Source organism: Schistocerca americana, chromosome 7 (genome assembly GCF_021461395.2).
Source record: "Schistocerca americana isolate TAMUIC-IGC-003095 chromosome 7, iqSchAmer2.1, whole genome shotgun sequence".
Classification (NCBI taxonomy): domain Eukaryota; kingdom Metazoa; phylum Arthropoda; class Insecta; order Orthoptera; family Acrididae; genus Schistocerca; species Schistocerca americana.
The window spans coordinates 587,422,925-587,441,680 of record NC_060125.1 but is presented as its reverse complement, the minus strand read 5'-3'; positions in this window follow the sequence as shown (position 1 = coordinate 587,441,680).

Genomic DNA, 18,756 nt, shown 5'->3' with positions numbered 1-18,756 from the left:
GGAGAATAGCAGCCTGCGTTGCTGCGAAAGGTGGATATACACTGTACTAGTGCCGACATTGTGCATGCTGTGTTGCCTGTGTCTATGTGCCTGTGGTTCTGTCAGTGTGATCATGTGATGTATCTGACCCCAGGAATGTGTCAATAAAGTTTCCCCTTCCTGGGACAATGAATTCACGGTGTTCTTATTTCAATTTCCAGGAGTGTAAATTCGCCAAGGCCCTACAGATTTCTAACCCCATAAAGAACGTCCTGAAAGTTTGTGCAAGTGAATTTTTAATAGTTGTGAGAATACTTGTAAAATTTAGAACGAGAAAAGTGAGGTGCACCCAGTAGATAATAGTAATGAGTGTAGAGAGTAGCTGTTATTTCGAAAAATCACACCGTACTTCATACCATTTCCAGTACAATAAAACTGATAGTGATTTAGCTAAACTATTTATGCATTCGTTATCTATCGGGAGCGCTCTACGTTTTTCGTTTTAAATCTTACAGCTATTGGCATAGCTATTAAAATTTCACAAGCACAGATTTTCAGAACACTCTCTATGGGTTTATGAAACTGTACAGGTTTAGCAGGAATTACATTATACCTTTTAGTCCCATTTAAAAACGTGTTATATTAAAAAGTGTTTTGTTTGAATACTCTTTATGTTGATGTATAACTAAGCAGCGTTTTTGTTTGGTATGTTGGTATTCCGGTGGCTAAGGGCTTATTTATTGATTGTTATTTTTTGTAGTTCACTGACGCTGTTTGAGTTTACATATTTTGATTTTGTCATTAGTAGGTAGTGAGTGGAGCTGCGGACGCCAGAAAATTGCGAGCCAAGTGGAAAAATCGGTACATTTCTGAGATATCTTTCTGTTTGAGTTAATTAGAGGGGTGACAGCAACGGATGCAACCAGAAACATTTGCACAGCGTATGGAGATAATGCCACTCGACAGAGGGCGGCAAGAAAATGGTTTTCTTGTTTTAAGGAGGATCGTTTTGACATTAGTGACCCTCCACGTTCAGGAAGACTGCTAGACTGACAGAAAATACTATACAAGAGATGGGTTGAGAAGTCATTCAGCATCCACCTTATTCACCTTATCTTGCACCCTCAGATTTTCATCTCTTCCGCTCTCTATGGAACAATGTTTATGGCGCTTCCTTTCCGTATAAAAACGCGCTCCGAAAATGGCTTGAAGAATCAACTAGACACAAACATTCTCCAGAGACTGAAGATGAGCATAGCGAGGGAGGTAGCCAACATCCCACCTGACCACCTGAGATGTTCCGGGCAGCAGTAGAGCAGTCCCTAGTGGCTCCACGCTGTCGTCCATGAAGGTAGCCGTCACGCTGAGCGACGTTCTAGACGTGGAATGTAAACATGGTATGCAATCAATAAATGTTACCTTCTCACGTGGAAACTAAAATATGTTTGTTTCAATGGTGTATTCATGATTTCTCTCAGCATGTCCTGACAAAAGTTTCGTGACTCATTTTTCATCGAATCTCATCAGGTAGCCACCCAATATAACTGATTAGATGAATTAAATGTGGGACTGGTAGCTCAACTTTCAGGACGTTGGGTCAAGGAGCCGTTTCCTGCCGAGCTCTTTACAACACAATTATCAGCAAATGCGGTGCAAATTATTCCACCGACGTAGTCAATCCATACACTCCATTAAACCTTCCTTGTGTATAACTACCTGATTAACAAGTTTGTCTTAGCTCTCTGCTCTGAAATACGTCGGACGATACTGCCGCTTCTGGAGACGTTCATTTCCGCAGGGGAGTTATTCGATCACGAAATTTATCATACAAGACGAGCACTGAGTTTTTTCTGTTACTCTCAGTAAAGTTTCTCGTGAATAATACCATTGATATCGTTTAATGTATGTGCATTTATTACATTATGGATATGCTTAGGCTACTGCCGTTATGAAAGTCAGCAATTAAGATCACAGTCAAGTATGAATAAGATGTAATATCTTGCGACCTGTCAAAGCTGTATGCGGATAGCACTAAATACTTAGGACCGGATAATTTTTCTGGCATAGAGGTAAGTAACTATATACATAAACCTTCCTCGTGAATCACTGTATCTAATAGTGATACCCGTATCAAAATATTTACAATAGTTTATGAGATTGACCTTCATATAATGACGGAAAACCACTCCAAGGGACTTTATACATTTATATAACACTGGTCTGCAAAAAAATATAAAGTTGTCTCTATCCTTTACAGAAATAGCCAGTCCCAACCAAACGGAGCTCGAAGAACAAGTATATGATACCAGAAATGTTTTGTTAGCTTTTGGTTCAGCGATATATATATATATATATATATATATATATATATATATATATATCTCAAACGTCTCCCTTTGGTGTCTTACTAATTTAATTATTCAACTGAGTGTTTCTTTTTTTTCGTTTGAAACCCACTTCTGGGCATATCAGAACCATACTCTGCGAGCATAGACGAGTCCCAGTGGCCCTGATACCGTCTCTGAACTGCTGAAATGTCGTGATGGAAGCGCTCTCCGTGCTCGTCACTTACAGCTTCTCAACGTCTTGGTAAGAAGTCGAGATGTGAGTTCAAAAATTTGATTGTGAGCAACATATTGCAACCTAGCTGTTGCTATATGCTCACAAGGGAACCTCCCCATCGCATCCCCCTCAGATTTAGTTATAAGTTGGCACAGTGGATAGGCCTTAAAAAACTGAACACAGATCAATCGAGAAAGCAGGAAGAAGATGTGTGGAACTATGAAAAAAAATATGAAAAATGTACAAACTGAGTAGTGCATGTGCAAGACGGGCAACATCAAGGAGAACGTGAGCTCAGGAGTGCCGTGGTCCCGTGGTTGGCGTGAGCAGCTGCGGAACGAGAGGTCCTTGGTTCAAGTCTTCCCTCGAGTAAATAGTTTACTTTCTTTATTTTCGCAAATTTAATATCTGTCTGTTCGTTCATTGACGTCTATATTCACTGTAATAAGTTTAGAGTCTGCGTTTTGCGACCGCACCGCAAAACCGTGCGATTAGTAGACGAAAGGACGCGCCTCTCTAATGGGAATATCTCACGTATTTAATGCACTCTCGTCCAAAGTAGCGAACAGTCAACTGCCAGCCAGGGAGCCTCGTTAGTAGGAATACCCCCTCTTCCGTGCGCTGTCGTCGTCTGACGTCGTGTATTTCGATGTTTGTTTAGGGTAGCGTCCCCATACTACGTCGCAGTTACCTCGCATCGGACGGACAGATAATAATTGTCTGAAAATAATAAATTAAACTTTTCACTCGAGGGAAGACCTGAACCAAGGACCTCTCGTTTCGCAGCTGCTCACGATAACCACGGCCCTCCTGAACTCAGAATAACCTTAATGTTGTATATCTTGCGCATGGACTACTCAGTTTGTATATTTTGCTTATTTTTTTCATAGTTCCACACAACTTCTTCCTGTTTTCCCGATTGATCTGTGTTTAGTTTTTCAAGGCCTATCCACTGTGCCAACTTATAACTAAATCTGAGTTGGGTGCGATGGGGAGGTTCCCTTGTCAGAAATACATTAATAGTTAGATTTTAGTTTCCAGCTTTTCGATTTCCCTGCAAATTTTGAACAGTGCTTTTGAAGGCCTCCCAAGATGTCTTCTTTACCCATTCAATGGCCCTATCAAAAGCTCCATCCTTAAACAGTTGTGAAATCTGCGGCCTAACGAAGATTCACTCTTTAATCCTAGCTTCAATGAGACGTGGGAATTTTGTCTTTCGAACTTCGAATATTCCAAACGCCCAGGGGAAGAAATGATAACAATGAAATTGCACCATATGCTAGAGCACCTTAGAGAATTAACATAATAATGATAAGTACACCTCTAAATGTGAATCATTTGTACCACGAAGATTATCGAGTCTGTATTCAATTTCTTGCCATGTTCTTCGTAACATTTCATCTGTCACTGTTATAGCTGCGTCAATGGTACGATGTCTGAACGCAGCAAAATCGCCCACTTTGGTCTATTACGCGCAATCTTTCGCAAATACCCACAAGAATAAATCCAGCGTGTTAGTGCCGGAGGAATGTGGAGGTCAGGCAGTGGGTCTACCGCTTCCGATCCACCAACTGCGAAAGTTCGTATCCAGGAACTTGGGGCAGCGAATGCGCCAGAACTCGACCTCATTGAAAGACGATGGTGGTTTACAAGTCTTGTATCAGAGGGTACACTAACTGCTCCATCATATCCAGATTCACTGACCCATTCACCGTATTTCCTGCAAAGAAAGACGTGGTCTAGTAGCCAGCATTGCTGCCTCTGAATCACTCGGTCCTGGGATAGATTCCCGGCCGGGTTGAGGATTTTCTCTACCCAGGGACAGAGTGTCTGTGTTCGCCTCATCATTTCATCATCATTCGTGACTGTTGATAGATTGGATTAAGTTAAAAATTGGACTGTGTAAAAACTGGGACTTTGTACTGGCGCTGATGACCGTGCAGTTGAGCGCCCCCAAACTAAACATCATCATCATCATTACATGACTGCCACGAACATGTTCCGTGATAGCGTGGCAATGTTGTTAGCTCTAAATTCGAACATTATGCCGATTTACCGTTCCTGGTACATGAAAGATTGTCTCATCAGAGTATAAACATCTTTCCAGAAAGTTGGAATTCCTGCAGTACGCTGCAGCATATCTGTAGTAAGTTGTTATCGGCATGGTTTGTCGTTTGGCATCAGATGTTGCAGAATTAGCATTTGATGTATTACTGGATGCAGTGTTGCTTGCGCTACATTAAGTTGCCTGAATGCCTGGTGAAAAGACTTACTTGGGTTTCTGAGAAACGCTTGTCTTATGTTCTCCACTGTATCTTCCGAAACACTATGTCGTACCCCGCCAGAATTTTTCAGGAGGCTTCCAGTAGCCAGAAACTTACGATTACATTCCTTAATTGTTTCCACAAAAGCTGAATCACATTCATATAACCTATGAAAATTACTTTCACGGTAATCAGCGATTTTGTTTCTGCAAACCAACTGTTACTTGCACACGCTGCTGTTCTGTCAGGTTTTCATTTCAGGCGATCGTGCTGCTATCTGGTGACAGTATATGGCACATCTGACATGGAAATATAAATTCTTTCAGACTCTGTAGTATGTGGTGCAATTTCTTTACCATATCTACTGCAGGCTTTTTCCCTCGGACTTTGTAATAAGGGCTATCTTATAGGGACACGCTCTACTCGAATGCTTCTTCACTAAACTACTATCTTTGGGGATAAAAGTGACAATAATATTCGATCACGGGAAATTAATGGAGTGTACTGTGTATTCTTTTTCCGAGGCTCCATCAGTTTCCTTTCAGGCTAGATATTTCCTATGTTGTTAGATTTCCTGTTTTCGTTGTTCCACTCACAAAGTAAGTAGGAACACTTCGTATTAAGTGAATTACGCGTATGACAGCAATGACTTTCAGAATGCCACGTACCTGCCACTGGTGGAATTTATAATTTAATTTTTCAAGAAGCAGTTTTTCTTATTTATAGTACTCCTTCATAAGTACAGTGTGGCTTAGGAACAGAGGTTCCTGTTATGAAGAAAAACCGCTCTCAAACTTAACTCAGGGATCATGTAGAATTAACATTGTCAAGTTAATGGGACGATGTAAATTAAAGCAAAAAAAAAAAAAAGTACAACTTGAGATGATCAAGATGACTAATGTACAGTGTTTCTTTTAATGACCGGCTTCAGTAAAATAGGTTGTAAGATGCATTCTGTCAAGGTTCATTGAAATATACTGCAGAGAATCTGATGATAGCAACTTATTTTGTTGAAACTGGTCATTTCAATAAACACTGTACAGTAGCGATCTTGGCTGTTTGAAGTTGTACTTCCGTTTCTGTATAAACTTAGAGGGGTTATAACATTATGTTGCATCGCTTATTGTATCAACATATGGTATTAAGATGCAGTAAATATTACCCTCTGTGAGGATTTAAGGAAAACTGACCGTCAGTTACTTAATGGATCTTGATTACCGAACCTGAATTTAATATAACAGTAGAAACCAGAAAGGTAAACATTGAAATTTGGAAAATGTTTTAAGTAACGAAATTTACTTAAATGAAATAAAATACGGTCGCCAGCCTAATTAAGCATAGTAATATGAAACATTGCTTTTAAAGAATCTTTATTGAATTTTGGTAAAGGAAAGCTACCATTACTTCTTTCCCAGAGAAGTGTATTGAAACTCTGGTCTAATAAGATAAGTGATACAGTGAATACTAGCAGCCATAAATAGTATGTGCAAGCTCTCACAAGAAAAATTGACACTTTATCTCTTCTCAACAGTAATACTTTGTCATATATAAATTATCTCATCATCAAATGTTGTGATGGACACTACTAAACCAAAAATTGACATGGACATGATCCTTTCTCAATAGTTACTTTTCATATAGTACAAATATTATCAAAAGTCTCTGGCACTTTACACTCAGTATGAAGCAATCTTATTTCAATTTTTATGAATAGAAGCAAATACTGTAACCTTATCTTTTATGGGCAAGGTGGGGCCCTCAAACTGACTTTCCAATTTTTACTACACATAGCACACAAAACTCAAAATTTACTTCAACTGCAATTAGTATATTCATTATTCAAGTACGTTTATCCATTTTAAGCAACTCTAAATTGGGAGCTCTTAAACTGTTCATTACCATAAAGCAAACTAAACACACATTCTGAGACAATTTGTAAGGTGCAAATTTTGGTATTATTCTTTTATTCAACTTTCGCTCAACTTGCAGGACTTTTAAAACAGTTAAAGCCACTGATTTTTCATACAGGTTCTTAAGTATGACTTTAAATGCATTTACACTAACTAACTTCACTACAACGTGCTGTATTATTGCCATTTATACAACCAGAATTTTCACTAACAGAATTTAATGCAGTTAATCCCTAAAGCACAGACACTTTGAAATAAATCAATCACTGTGGGAGTTTTCATAAATGCAGCACTAACTTCCTCCCTTAACTTCAATAGAAACTGTAGTGTCTCTAGATACCTTTTGGCATTCAGAATTGTGCAACTAGTCAACTATTTATGTTCATTAGATTTTAACACGCAGGGTGCTCGGATGCCAGTATTTATGTGGAGTGGATCCTAAGAGGTATCATGAGGGGAACCAAAACAAGGATGACACAGAAATTTCACAGAATTTGCCTTATTACTGCAAATTAAACAACATTTAAATGTACTGGTTCATACTTTGACATAAATCTGACCTCCTAGATTTGATGAAGTGATGGTGAAATATTGGTGGCGAGTACATGGTGGCTACCCGGTCCTTCCTCTGGATGTAATTTGCTCTATTATCTTCTTCTTGGCGACGATACCTCAAACATTAGAGCCTTTTTCAGTAAGAGAGCACCATTTTATAGCCGTACACATCCGAGGCGCTTCCATATTAGTCCAGGTACTGGATGACACCCTCGGCACTTGCGCTGTCCACTCACTTGCTGCTCAGACCAGACTGTCCAGTAGCTAGCTGCCGACTGACTGTTCTCTCTCACTTGGCATCCATACTGAGCGCCACATCCACCTTTTAGCCCACGCCAACCAGATTCTGGCGCGCGCCAACTCACTTCCATTACAAATGGGAAGAAGTGTTGCTTTAAATTTTATGCAATGCACGTCCCTAGGTATGAACCAACTTTTACATTGTTGTAAACAATTTTTTTTTAAATCATAATATTTAAATACATTAACATGTCAATACAAAAGCCACATACTTACATTACATTTTCCTCCAATTAATACAAAGAATTTAAATAGTAAAGGGAAATCAGTTTACACAACTTTTCACTTCATTACAATAGGTCAAAGACATTACATAGTGAAAAAATACATGCATGACATTGAACAGAGTTAATCAGTAAAAAGTATTTATAGTATTATGGTGTTACAGGGTCAATAAAAAGTCCCCAGTCTTCGGGATTATGCTCCATTCCAGACCATTTACTTCACTGCATGATGCAACGTTGTTCTTCATTTTTAAGGAATGGCGTTAAGTCTCTTTCACAATGTCTATGGAGACACTTCCTCATTCCTTTCGACGAGTTCTAATCTTTAGGTTTATGTTCAGTCTCCGGTGACTCTATAAAATGTCAATATTATTACGTAAAAACAGCTCCTGTTCAGAAAACAAATGCTAAGATTCATTTTTGGTCTTTACGGAAAGAAGTGCTTTGATTCCATCCTGTAGGAGGTACCAGAATTTCGATCCTGAAGCAAGTGACTCTGCTTTACTGTTAGGTAACACGAGATCACCAACCAAGACATTTAAATTCTGCTATGTTAGAAAATGAGGTTCGGTTCTAGTAACTGCTTTCGTATAGTCTGTGCACAACGTTGTAATTCACTAACGTTATCATCATTTCCAAAATCTTCAGTCACATTTTCGTCATATGGTGGCCTAGGTTTGTAAATCGCTGATCCATGAGGCGTTAGTCGAGCTGCCGATTTTGAAGACCGATAATTAACAATCTGCTCTGGCTTTGAACTAATTCCAGATACATTCGTTAAGTGGACGTAGCAGTCTGTTACATAATCCTTAGATTCCTGCCATAACATAGAAATTGCAAAAGAAATAAGACAGGTCCCTTTTAACAAGCCATTTTATTATGTTACACACTCGTCACAACAGATTCGTGATCCCAAAATTTATTCTGGAATATTTTATTGTCAAAATAACACTCGTAAGCTCTTTTAATTTGAGAAGTCGAATTTCACCCCTGCGCTTTTAAGGTGAATTCGTCATAATCATAAAAAATGTTTTCTTCGTTTGCACACATGCGAGACATGTTGCTCCTTCTAAAATACAGTGTTTAAGAATCCATAACATTAGCCGACACTACGCTTGTCATTTCACAGCTGAAGAACGCACATGGTTAGGTTCTTTAATTAAATAAAGCTTCTACTTCCCCGGCAAATGAGGAGGACACTTTCTCTCTGTAACATTTCTTCCCCCTTACTTGTTATTAGAGCAAACATTGCCCGTTATTGTAAGAAAAAAGTTTATTGATGAGATTGTTGTCATTGGTGAAGTCACAGGCTAAAATCTCGTAAAACAAGTATATCAGCTGTTGACATCATTAAATAAGATTGTGCTCTTTTAATCGCTGAGTTTAGCAGCCTATGCCAATAAAAGTAAGAGCAGTTTTAAGTGTTGCAAAAATCTGGCGTTGAATGGATATTTCTGACGGTATTTTTGAATTTGTCAGGCACCACTACATAAGAATCAACTGAATTTATTTATTTAAGGGTTTCTTGTTGGCCAGTGTGTGTCTAATTCTCCACTCCAAGACAGATGCACTAAAACGGTATTACAATTATCACAGCGAAACAAAAACAAATTTTACGTCGGAGAATATCTGTAATCTGTAGCATGATATTTTTCACCTATTTAAAACGAATTTCATAATTATATTTCTTTATCTGATTGCAGGTTCTTACGCCAGCTGGGACGAATGGTGGACGTATGACGGTATATCTGGTAAGTAGTTTCCTACAGGTCAGACTAATTTAATGCTACGCAACTGCTCCTGTGTAACTACTAAACCCGTAGAAGGAACATATTTAGCGTTACAGAACCTAAAAAGGGCAGATGTGGTGTGTGACCCGATAGATCTACCTATTCTTCTATTAGTAACAACGCAATGGAATAATTTCTCCACCTTTCATTTTTGCCCAGCTTAAGGCTTATGCTGATAGAGCGGAAATGTAATTTGGGACGCATATAAGAAACCGGATCTTGAATGATAACACACTTCTTTTGTTAACAGAGCATTGTATTAGAGAAGGCTGAAGTTGTAACAAGACATACATAGGGGTAAAAATGACTAATACCGCATAATAAGCTACTTAGAAGAAATCAATAATCAGAATATGTCCTACATATTGATCCCACTGCGACTTGAAAGTTAGGTTAATAACAAATCGTACAGAAATCTTTCTTCCTAAGCAACATCCTTGACCACAAGGCGAAGAGAACATAATATACTATGCGAAGATAAGTATAATCCGATTTGTGGAATATACGTCTTGTGAAAGCTGAGGTAACACCAGATCAGTAAAATATGCGAAGATAACTGTAATTTAAGATCAGTGACTAAAGCGGCCATTTAATTGAGGGTAACGACCATGATTGCATAACCGGAAATACAGTCCTCTTCGAAAGAGTTGATCTGGAGCCACATAAACTTTTTTGTTGGTAATTTAATTTATCATCTTTGTCACAGCTCTGATATGTAAGAGTTTTGCTGAAATGAAGACAATTTAGGAAAAGACAAAGAACAGAATCTTAAAATACTCAGAGATCGGATGATTTGTGTGAGTAGTATTGGAGAATCACTTCACGATGATTCTACACCAGTCTGCTTTATAGGTTAGAAAAAAAGAGTCATCCTACTATAAGTAGACTCTCAAAATTATGGTTTCGTAAAAACAAAATGGAAGACACGCGGATTCTGTTTATGAATTGCTTTTATTACAGTGATGCGACTCAGATTTACTTTTATTTTATATTTAACTTAACATAACGCTACACGTTTCGAGCAATTTCCTATGGCGTGTAGACATTTAGGCATACGATATTTAATGATAAAATGTCATAATTAATTTAAATTAACGCAGAAACATTACAGAGATAATTTTATGCACTGCGGTGGAGGGGGGAGGAGAAATCGAAATCCAGCAGTACCCGCCCATAGCGGGCTCGTCAGTGAGGAAGACAAGTACTGCCGCACAATTTCAGTGCCTAAGAACTCCGTTTCCAAGGCGGAAGGCGAGTGCTGCCGCCTACTTCAAGGACTTTGACACTTCAGGGACTCAGGTCGTTTTCCGCAAGACTGAGTCGTTACCGCGGAAGCGGCGGTATGTCCAAATGCTGCACCAGCAGACTACGGCTGTGGCCTGGGAGACGGCACAGGGCTCTTGATTTGGCCCTCGTCGAAAAAAAGGGCTACAGCTAGATTAATAAAAGCACCCTGCGGCAGTGACTAAAATACGCATAGCAGGTGGCAATCTCGTAGGCATTTAAATACTCAGAAACACCATCAGAAAATAGTGTTGGAGCTTCTGTCAGGTCTACTGCCGCTCATGAAAAGAAAAACCTTTGGTATAAACATAATGCAAGATTATATTTTGCAGTACCTGTATTTTGGGAGTGTCTTGAATTCATTGAAATGAAGATGGTACTCACATGAGTGAAGGCAATCATAGCTCTTCATGATTATGACAAACAAACAAGTGGTGCAGGGCTAATAGCATAACAACTAAACTCTGACAATGTACTTTACTAAGCTTAAGACAAGCATGTCAAACTGCTCGAAAAGAATTTTAAATACAAACCAATCACAGCATTACAGACACTTGAAACAGACCCAGCAACGGCAAATATACTCTACAAATGAATGTTTCACTAATACACTGCGCGATAAAAATGATCAGTTATTTGAAACCCCGTAATTGCCTCCCACTGTGACGCATAAGTTTAACATATGGTCCAAATATACACTCCTGGAAATTGAAATAATAACACCGTGAATTCATTGTCCCAGAAAGGGGAAACTTTATTGACACATTCCTGGGGTCAGATACATCACATGATCACACTTACAGAACCACAGGCACATAGACACAGGCAACAGAGCATGCACAATGTCGGCACTAGTACAGTGTATATCCACCTTTCGCAGCAATGCAGGCTGCTATTCTCCCATGGAGACGATCGTAGAGATGCTGGATGTAGTCCTGTGGAACGGCTTGCCATGCCATTTCCACCTGGCGCCTCAGTTGGACCAGCGTTCGTGCTGGACGTGCAGACCGCGTGAGACGACGCTTCATCCAGTCCCAAACATGCTCAATGGGGGACAGATCCGGAGATCTTGCTGGCCAGGGTAGTTGACTTACACCTTCTAGAGCACGTTGGGTGGCACGGGATACATGCGGACGTGCATTGTCCTGTTGGAGCAGGAAGTTTCCTTGCCGGTCTAGGAATGGTAGAACGATGGGTTCGATGACGGTTTGGATGTATCGTGCACTATTCAGTGTCCCCTCGACGATCACCAGTGGTGTACGGCCAGTGTAGGAGATCGCTCCCCACACCATGATGCCGGGTGTTGGCACTGTGTGCCTCGGTCGTATGCAGTCCTGATTGTGGCGCTCACCTGCACGGCGCCAAACACGCATACGACCATCATTGGCACCAAGGCAGAAGCGACTCTCATCGCTGAAGACGACACGTCTCCATTCGTCCCTTCATTCACGCCTGTCGCGACACCACTGGAGGCGGGCTGCACGATGTTGGGGCGTGAGCGGAAGACGGCCTAACGGTGTGCGGGACCGTATCCCAGCTTCATGGAGACGGTTGCGAATGGTCCTCGCCGATACCCCAGGAGCAACAGTGTCCCTAATTTGCTGGGAAGTGGCGGTGCGGTCCCCTACGGCACTGCGTAGGATCCTACGGTCTTGGCGTGCATCCGTGCGTCGCTGCGGTCCGGTCCCAGGTCGACGGGCACGTGCACCTTCCGCCGACCACTGGCGACAACATCGATGTACTGTGGAGACCTCACGCCCCACGTGTTGAGCAATTTGGCGGTACGTCCACCCGGCCTCCCGCATGCCCACTATACGCCCTCGCTCAAAGTCTGTTAACTGCACATACGGTTCACGTCCACGCTGTCGCGGCATGCTACCAGTGTTAAAGACTGCGATGGAGCTCCGTATGCCACGGCAAACTGGCTGACACTGACGGCGGCGGTGCACAAATGCTGCGCAGCTAGCGCCATTCGACGACCAACACCGCGGTTCCTGGTGTGTCCGCTGTGCCGTGCGTGTGATCATTGCTTGTACAGCCCTCTCGCAGTGTCCGGAGCAAGTATGGTGGGTCTGACACACCGGTGTCAATGTGTTCTTTTTTCCATTTCCAGGAGTGTATGTAACACCTTCCTCTGTAATGGTGTAAGTCGTGCCGCCATGCAACATCATTCTCAGCCTCGACAACGCTTCAGACAACACGGTGTCGACACTCGCGAAAATAAGGCTACAGTTCAGCATTTCATATCACATGTAGGATGGGTTAATGATGTCACATTGGCACCATATTTCATCGTATTTCTGCGCAGTGTTGCCGCGGACGTGCGACACGATCGGGAGGTCGTCACAGCCCCTCATACCCACATTCCATCCCTCCAGCTGACGCCTCTGCATTGTAGGTCAGCGTTGATTTCCCGCGGCTTTCTTATCAGTGGCCGAAGAAAACATTCCAGACACATTTACGCTCATAATCGGCACGAAAAGCGCGCGCGGGGTGGCATAAAGGACGTCAATGAAACCATCCCTTTCTCTGGGGCATTGATTCCCGCACATTTCGCGGTCGAAACCGACATTCCGCAGTGCGATGCGCAACAGGCAGAGCTTTCTGACAACCTTTGACACTGCTAACATCCTTGGGTGTATAAACCCTTCTCCACGGGACGTTGTAGGTCTGCGTAGCAATTGAACGTGATGAAACCCCTTTGGAGAACAGTGTGATCGCAATTTTTGCTCTCGTAAACAGGTACGAAAAATTGCTTCTGGGGTGACGAAGAGGATAAAAACCAAGTCTCTACAGTGGGTAAAGAAACTGCAAAGGAAAATTTGTAAACTCGTAACGAAGATCGGGACTGTAACTTTGAACTACCAGTTTGCGTCGAGTGAGTAGGTATTTCCAGACATGTAGTAGTTTATAGGGGAACACGTACACTGATATGCCAAAAGATTAAGACCACTGCCCACTGCGACGATGGATGCCACCTGGGGGCGTTGTGGGCACTTGACCCGGTAACAGAATTATGTATCCGGGGTAGACACGGACGGGCGATCACGCTAGTGAAGGTAGAGACTCCAGACAAGGAAATCCACTGAGATAAGCGACCTTGACAAGGGAAGATTATTATTGAGCATGGCCTACGAACGAGTATCTCGGCAGCGATGAAGCTGGCCGAGTGTTCACGTGCTACTCTAGTAAGCGTCTTCGAAACGAAGTAGAGAGAGTCAGTGAAACTACCACCGTGCGCTAAATGGACGTCCACGAATCTTCAGAGAAAGTCGGTTTCGGAGGCTGGTTTGCTCTGTACAGTAGGGTATTTTGTGATCTGTCGCATCTCTGCCGAAAGGGTACAGTTCCGGATCACGCGCAAGTGTTTCGGAGCATATTTCTTATCGCACATTGCTGAACATGGAGCTAGGCAGTAGACCATCACTACATGTTCACATGTTGACCCAAAGACATCGTCAATTACAATTGCGGTGTGCACGTGACCCTTGGAATTCAATCATCGATCACTGTAAACGTGTCGGTTTTTCGGGTGGATCACGTTTCTGCTCCAATAAGTCGATGGTCTTCTCCACAAACGCCATCAACGAGATGAACGGCGGCTCGACCACGGACGCAGGCTGGTTGGAGCACTGTTATGCTGTGGGAGACATTCTCCTGAGCTTCGTTAAACCTTTGGTAGTAAACGCAGACATGCTGACTGTAGCGAGCCATCTGAATCCGTTCATGCTTGATGTCTCCCCCGCGGCGATGTCACCTTTCACACACGTATTATTGTCCGTGTCTCGAAGCCAGTACCGTTCCACAGTGGCTTGAGAATCATTATAGTGAACTCACGTTGATTTCTCGGCAAATCAAATTCGCTTGACTGAAATAAAACCGAACTCATCTGGCATGCTACCTGGTGCCTTCACCTCGTACACAAATCAGCGGCCGGTTATTTACGTGAATCTCATGGCTATGCGCAGACATCTAATGCCGCATACCTCGCCCAACAAGCTGGTGGATCCATGATACGCAGAACCAGTGACACATTGCGTTCCGAAGACAAATTATCTATTAAGCAGATCAAAATATTCTGACGGAAGAGTGCAATAATTTAAGTAGACTGGAATTAACGTATGCCAAATGCTGGAGAAAAATGTGTTATATGTATTACAAAATAAACTACTTAATATGAATACTACAAAATAATGAGTTTTGTGCTACAACTACTGGTCCCGGATTCGTCCCCTGGGTACAGTTCCACAAGTCGCGTCTTTCAGGAACCGGGCCACAAAACGCAAGAAGACGTGGCAATGCCGTTCTCCGCGTGTGCGTTCACCGACGCCCTGAATGAAGGTGTGCACGTGTAATTGTTAGAGTTTAATGGAATAATAAAAGATGCCCCAGTTGAGAGTCGAACGCTTCTTAACAAACACGAAGATGGCTCTCGCCAGCCATAGGCGGTTATTGAGCCCGCGACCCGCTACAAAGCCATGAACCCACGGGTCGCTGGTGCAATAAACCCATTATAATGGACTTGTTTCGCCGGCCGGTGTGTCAAAGCGGTTCTAGGAGCTTCAGTCTGGAACCGCGCGACCGTTATGGTCGCTGGTTAGAATCCTGCCTCGGGCATGGATGTGTCTGATGTCCTTACATCTACATCTACATGTACATCCACATTCTGCAAGCCACCTGACGGTGTGTGACGGAGGGTACCTTGCGTACCTCTATCGGTTCTCCCTTCTATTCCAGTCTCGTATTGTTCGTGGAAAGAAGGATTGTCGGTATGCCTCTGTATGGCTATAATCTCTCTGATTTTATCCTCATGGTCTCTTCGAGAGATATACGTAGGAGGGAGCAATATACTGCTTGACTCCTCGGTGAAGGCATGTTCTCGAAACTTCAACAAAAGCCCGTACCGAGCTACTGAGCGTCTCTCCTGCAGAGTCTTCCACTGGAGTTTATCTATCATCTCCGTAACGCTTTCGCGATTACTAAATGATCCTCTAACGAAGCACGCTGCTCTCCGTTGGATCTTCTCTTCTGGCACGGATACCGCACTGCTGAGCAGTATTCAAGCAGTGGGCGAACAAGCGTACTGTAACCTACTTCCTTTGTTTTCAGATTGCATTTCCTTAGGGTTCTTCCAATGAATCTCAGTCTGGCATCTGCTTTACCGACTATTAACTTTATATGATCATTCCATTTTAAATCACTCCTGATGCGTACTCCCAGATAATTTATGGAATTAACTGGCTTCCAGTTGCTGACCTGCTATATTGTAGCTAAATGCTATGGGATCTTTCTTTCTATGTATTCACAGCACATTACACTTGTCTACATTCAGATTCAATTGCCATTCCCTGCACCATGCGTCAATTGGCTGCAGATCCTCCTGCATTTCTGTACAATTTTCCATAGTTACAACCTCTCGATATACCACAGCATCCGCAAAAAGCCTCAGTGAACTTCCGATGCCATCCAGAAGGTCATTTAGGTATATTGTGAATAGCAACGGTCCTACGACACTCTCCTGCGGCACACCTGAAATCACTCTTACTTCGGAAGACTTCCCTCCTTTGAGAATGACATGCGTTCTGCTATCTAGAAAATCTTCAATCCAATCACACAATTGGTCTGATAGTCCATATGCCCTTACCTTGTTCATTAAACGACTGTGGGGAGCTGTATCGAACGCCTTGCGGAGGTCAAGAAACACGGCATCTACCTGGGAACCCGTGTTTATGGCCCTCTGAGTCTCGTGGACGAATAGCGCGACCCGGATTTCACACGATCGTCTTTTTCGAAACCCGTGCTGATTCCTACAGAGTAGATTTCTAGTCTCCAGAAAAGTCATTATACTCGAACATAATACGTGTTCAAAAATTCTACAATTGATCGACGTTAGAAATATAGGTCTATAGTTCTGGACATCTGTTCGACGTTCCTTCTTGAAAACTGGGATGACCTGTGCCCTCTTCCAATCCTTTGGAACACTACGCTCTTCTAGAGACCTAAGGTATACCGCTGCAGGAAGGGGGGCAAGTTCCTTCGCGTACTCTGTGTAAAATCGTATCCCATCAGGTCCAGCGGCCTTTCCTCTTTTGAGCGATTTTAATTGTTTCTCTATCCCTCTGCCGTCTATTTCGATATCTACCATTCTGTCATCTGTGCGACAATGTATAGAAGGAACTGCAGAGCCGTCTTCCTCTGTGAAACAGCTTTGGAAAAAGACATTTAGTATTTCGGCTTTTAGTCTGTCGTACTCTGTTTCAGTACCATTTTGGTCACAGAATGTCTGGACTTTTTTTTTATCCACCAACCGCTTTGACATAAGACCAAAATTTCTTAGGACTTTCTGCCAAGTCAGTACATAGAACTTTGCTTTCGAATTCATTGAACGCCTCTCGCTTGGCCCTCCTCACATTACATTTTGCTTCGCGTAACATTTGTTTGTCTGCAAGGCGTTGGCTATGTTTATGTCTGCTGTGAAGTTCTCTTTGCTTCCGTAGCAGTTTTCTAACTCGGTTGTTGTACCACGGTGGCTCTTTTCCATCCCTTACGATCTTGTTCGGCACATACTTATCTAACGCATACTGTACGATAGTTTTGAACTTTGTCCACTGATCCTCAACATTATCTGTACTTTAAAAAAAAACTGTGTTGAGCCGTCAGGTACTCTGAAATCTGCTTTTTGTCACTTTTCCTAAACAGAAAAATCTTCCTACCTTTTTTTAATATTTCTATTTACGGCTGAAATCATCGATGCAGTAACCGCTTTAGTTACGTTTCAGTAGTTCTAAGTTCTAGGGGTCTGATGGCCTCAGATAGTGCTCAGAGCCATTAAAACGTTTTTATTTTTTTGGCCTTGCTTCCACGGAAGTGGGTTCATAAGGCATGAAAAAATTCAGAAAAGAAAGGGGAGGTTGGCACTCTGCACAGTGAATAGATGGACGATGGAGCAAAGCTCTATGAACATTTCAAGATTGTCAGGAAATTCATTCACCTGGCTATTGAACAAGTTTTAAGTTCATCTTAAAGTGCTATACTACCACTGAAGAGAACCCATCGCACCAAATAAGCACTCGCTATGAATATATGAAATTGATATTCAGTACTATATTCTGCTGTATAGTTTTGAGTGTCTTTCTGTTTCGCGCGATACCGATTGATTACCGCTAAGAACAAATGTGAAATTTTCGTTTGTTATATCCCTACTGTCTACCTTCTTCGGGTATTTGGGCACTGAAATGCGCTAAACACGATTTCATGGGCTATAATATGGTTCACAAGATCATACGAGAAACCTGCAAGGTAATTAGAGACAATGTGAAGGACGAATTGATACCTATTGCAACAGAAGAAATGTGGAAGAACATCGCTAAGTGTTTTTAATAAATGTGGCATTTTTCCTAACTTCATACGAGCTTTGCTTGGGAAACACGCTTCTTTTCAGACTCCCTCGAACAATGGATCACTGTTCTTTAATGACACAGTCCAAGCTGATCCTTACAAATTTATATGAGCTGAATCCAAATCTAGCGTTAGTCATCTTGTATCACTCACAGTTTTTGAACAACATACTTTTTATATTTAGTATACAAATCCTATGGTACACGGTAAATGGGGAAGTTAATGAAACGCTTTATTACAACAAGCATGGTTTGTATTTACAATAAGCTACTTAAAACAATGGCATGTGTTAACCCATGTTTCACTTGTCAGCTGGAATTGGTTTGTATTATCATTCTCTTTTTTCTTTGAAGCTTCTTGTGTAGCTTTCTCTACGATGAGTCGCTTGGTAAACTCGGTGAAGTGACCAACAGCAGTCCCGCATCATGTTGATGTTCCAGCGGCCTTGGTAGCGTTTTTGCATCACTTAAATGTCCTGGTGAAAACGCTC